General features: G+C 43.1%; 1 protein-coding gene and 1 pseudogene across 1 annotated transcript in view; one reads left to right on the forward strand and one right to left on the reverse strand.

The window, feature by feature from the left end:
* Window positions 1–4404, forward strand: part of ZC3H12B (zinc finger CCCH-type containing 12B) — a 383060-nt gene that overhangs the window by 165360 nt on the left and 213296 nt on the right. The window lies entirely within an intron of this gene.
* The window catches only part of LOC123522550, a 5409-nt pseudogene continuing 4307 nt past the window's right edge, over window positions 3303–4404 (reverse strand).

The following is a 4404-nucleotide window of genomic DNA, read 5'->3' on the forward strand; positions in this document are numbered from 1 at the left end:
GGGGGGAGGAAAAAGTAAAAGAATGGAGAGAGAGAAGGATGGAGAAGCTATAAAAGAGGAGAGAAAAGTGATAATAGTGAGAGTGTGAAAAGAAAAGAAAAAGAGATGGAATACCTATAGGAAAGGTGAAGAGAAGTATTAGCAATATTGAAAAAGGAGGAAGAAAGGAGTGAAGAAAGTTCAGAAAGTAAAAGAGGATATCAGCACGAGATAAAAGATATAAATTTATATTTATATGTATATAATTAGATTTCCCCCCCCCCCTTCGTTTCCCTCCAAGTTCTAGTGGTAGAAAGCAGAGGTGGGCGAGGCCTCCCTACCATGGGATGTGGTGCTGGTCTGGGCTCTGCAGTAAGGCTATGTGAGGGGAAATTGCTCTTCAGATCAACAAGCTCTCCGAGATCACTTTCGGCCTATATATTGGGGTCTGCGGGCGGAGGCTTAATCTGCAGAGGTTGTTGTATGATAGAGAGAGGTGTTTTAATAGCAGGAGGGATGAAGAAAAGGTGAAAGAAGAACACAGCTAGTGTAAAAAAAGAAAGGAAGGAGAGGGAGACATAACTGACAAAATTGATAGAGAAATAGCTGACCCCCGTGCTGTGCTGTGTGAAACACTGACTCGTCCTGTGTGGGGCCCAGTCTTAGGAGTCAGGCTGCCCCCTGGGAAGACAGGTTTGCCTTAAGCAGAGTGTAGGGGGCTGGGAACCAGCAGTGGTATATAAAGGGTATGATATGGAGAAAGCTAATCATACAAGCTGTGAGGGAAGCATAGAGTACCAAGACAGAAAGAGGAGAGAAAGAGAAAAAGGAGAAGGAAGGCGAAGGGCCAACAAACAAACAAAGAAATAAAACCATGACAACAACAAAAAAAAACCTAACTGTGTTCTCTAAGATTGTCTGTGATGGCAAAGGGGAGGAGAGTGAGAAGGGGGAAATAAAGGGTATCTGATCCCTGATTACTTGTATGTGGGGCCAAAAGGATTTAGACCCTGCCTCGCAATGGCAGGTTGGTGAGCTCTTTTGCTGCAGGGACCCAGTGCTGGGCAGTGTTGCCCTAGTTGATGAGCTTGCCTAGAGGTCAGACAGAGGTTTTCTCAGCAGCGCAGTGTGGTGTAGGTGCTTGTCCCAGCTGCCTTGTGTGGTTTTCAGCACTCCCACGGAGGGAGGGCTGGAGTTCCTCCTGTTATTTGGGTTGATTTGCCCTACATGGAGGGTAGTGATCTAGAAGTCAGTAATGGTTTATGATAGGAGAGAGTGGGAGAGGGGAGGAAAAAGAGGGAAAAAGAAGAGAGAAAATAAGAACCCCAGCTCGTTGAGACTGGCTGATTTTGTTTAGACTGACTGCGGTGGGAAGGGTAGAAATGCTAGTGAGTACAAAGGGGAAGATATAGTAGTAGGTAGGGTGATAAATGAGGCTTGATAACATCCGTGAGGCTGGAGGGGTTCCAACTCTTCCTCCAGGTAGCAGGGTGCTGTACCCCCTTTATCTAGGCTTCCACAGATGCTGTGTGGGATTATTTGCAAAGGCTAGAACTCTGGCTTTCCCTAGTATGCCTGACCTGTGCTATACCACAGCAGGGGCGGGGGAGTGGGGTGTTCCCACAGCCCGGTCTAGGGCCCCAGGGCCGGCAGGGCCTCCACAGCTATGTGTAGAGTCACTGAAAGGGAAGCTGCGCTTATTGTCCTATCTATGCTACTGGTGTCCTACTTCTAGTTCAGAGGCTTTTATTTTTATTTATCCCCTTGGTCTGCTAGACTAAAATCAAATTAACTTGTCATATGCAGTCTCTGTCTGCAGCTCAGTGCTACTTAACACTGAAACTTGGAACTGCGGGTCTTTGTTACGCAAAAAGCCTCCAGGTCTTGCAGCTGGAAATCCTTAGCTAGGTTAATTCACGTGCTGATTTATGTTAAGGACCCCCGCCCATGTGCTTTTTGCCGCTGCTGGGAGACTAGATTGCGGTTTGAGTTATTAACCTATAATATATATTTCACCTTCTTTATTTTTATTTTTCAATACTTGTGATGTGCTCTGGATTGGCAGCTGTCAGGCTGGTCCCCAGAGGGGTAGATCCAGCCTATCGGGGGGTTGTTGGCGTCTCTGCCGATTGGAATTGATTATGCTCCCTGAATTCCGCTTATTTTCTCCCACACCGCGATCTACTTCAGGTAATAATCTGCTTTTTCTTCTATTCTAAATTATGGCTACCCGCCCCCGCCACTCCCCAGTCGGTGAGCTCAGGGCGGCCAACAGCGTGGAAAGCTCCCGTGTGTGGTTCTCTGTGGCGTACTGTCCCTTTAAGGCGGCAGCTCCCGCCAAGCCGCTGCTGGCGTACAGGACCGCAGAAGATAGAGCGCTTTAAAGCGTTCTCGGTTTGCTTTGTGAGTGGAAATTGTACCCAAAAAAGAGATTCAGGAGATACCCTAGTACCCCAGTTCTAATTTCTGGATGCCACCTCCCCGTTCCCTTCGCCTTACCTCCCAATTTTCTGGTCTGGCAGCAGGAGCTCTGGATGATGCGTCTTATCGGGTGGCCATTTCCCCCCAATCGATTTTCTGTTTTAAGCATACACAACCAGAGTTCATTTTCTTTCAGATACAAAGTCAGTCACCTTGTGCAGAGGGAAGTGTTAATCAACACATCTTCCCAATTTGAGAATTCATAGTGTCAAGAAATAATCTTTATTTCTATTCAGTTTAATAAAAATAAAAACAACCATCCTATCTTATTACTAGATATAACAAATTGGCAAGCCCTTACTGAGAAAGTTATTTTGATTAAGTTACAATGAGGTCAAGTTACTTTCATAAAGAATTAACTAGTAGTATTACTTTTACAAATATGAAACCATCTTTTTGTTTTCCTAAGGGGCAGGGATATGGGGAATGGAGAGGCCAATGGAAAAGAGGCACAAGATGGTGGACAGGGTACATATAAAGCTGTACATTCAGTACATGGTTTTGGTCACTTTTTTACAACATGATAGTTATTTTCTTGTACTAAGTTATATCTAAAATGCAAATCTGATAAAACATTCATTTTCATAAATATTTGCAATTCTAACTATAAAGTCTTTAACAATATATTTGCACATTTTCAGTGACTTACAAAAAACTTAGAGAAGTCTTCTGTTCTGCTCTTAGTTCTCTTAATTTTGCCTAGATCTGCCATTATCTTTATAAATACTCAATGATGCCACAAATATAGGAACTTTAACTTTTGGGATCTATGCAAGTTTTAAAGGAAAACAAAACCTTGAAACAAAACAAACCAGCAGCAAATCTATAAAGTACAAAAGCTCTCAAGCTCTTCCTTTCTTTTGCTTTTTTGTGTCACTTGTTTGAAAAACACTAGAAGCTGGCATGAGATTTTCTATATATTGTCCAAGAACTTGGTTTTCTGATTTTAGCTTCTAATTTTCTTCCTTAACTGCATCTACTCTTGCAGAGAGATCTTCAAATGTACGTTGGAGTTTTTACACTCGATTAATAAGTTAGGGTTTTTTTTCTTCTACTTCCATCTGATTCTCAGCATCAACTGCCTCCATGTCATTTTGGGGAACAAATTTTGGGGCCTTGGATACAGATACCCTTGTTGAATGGTCTGCTTTTTGAGGTGCCTGGAGGGGCAGAGATAGAGTATACCTGGGGCCCAGATGTTTAGACTTACTCCTTTAAAATTTTATACAAGGAGATTTCAAAAGTGAAAAACCTGCCAATAAAATTTGATATTATATTTGGAAAATAATAGAGTTAACTCTTCTAGGATAGAGAGCTTGTCATCTGAAAAATCTCTAAGCTAAGATATTGCTATGCAATGTACAAATTAGTAGACACTCGTGTGTATATGAAAGAGCAATTGCATATTAAGAGAACATCACAGCCTTGTCCAGTTCAAGTCCTGTGTTAGACAGTGTTCTCTAGAGAAACAAAACCAGGACACTTAGATATAGATTAATTGATAGGCACAGCATGAAGAAATATAACAGCTAATTAATCCACACAACCATACAGAGGACTCAGTTCAACTCACTTCTGTGGAACAGTTAATGTAGTGGAAGTCCTTCAACTTATGAATGCTGCTGGGTCCAAGGTCAATGAAACAGACAGCTGAGTCTTCCCAAGGGAAATGCAGGCAGTCCTGCCAAAGGCAGCAAAGAGCAGGGTGCATCACCAACAGTCAGCAGCTCAGGAGCTTAGTGAAACAGGCCTGGATAGGATATCAAACTCAAGCAATGCAAGACGACAAGATTCGCCAGCCTCAAGTTCAAACAATGGATACACCAGCAGCATGGCAAAGCAGGTCTCGAGGGAACCTCACGCTCTAGCAACATGATCCATGGTTTGGCTGTCCCACAGGTACTATAGCTCACAAATTGAGGCAGAGACCTAGCTAAAGCAGCC

Source organism: Echinops telfairi, unplaced genomic scaffold, assembly GCF_000313985.2.
Source record: "Echinops telfairi isolate 266 unplaced genomic scaffold, ASM31398v2 ScPeMD7_7423;HRSCAF=8461, whole genome shotgun sequence".
NCBI lineage: Eukaryota > Metazoa > Chordata > Mammalia > Afrosoricida > Tenrecidae > Echinops > Echinops telfairi.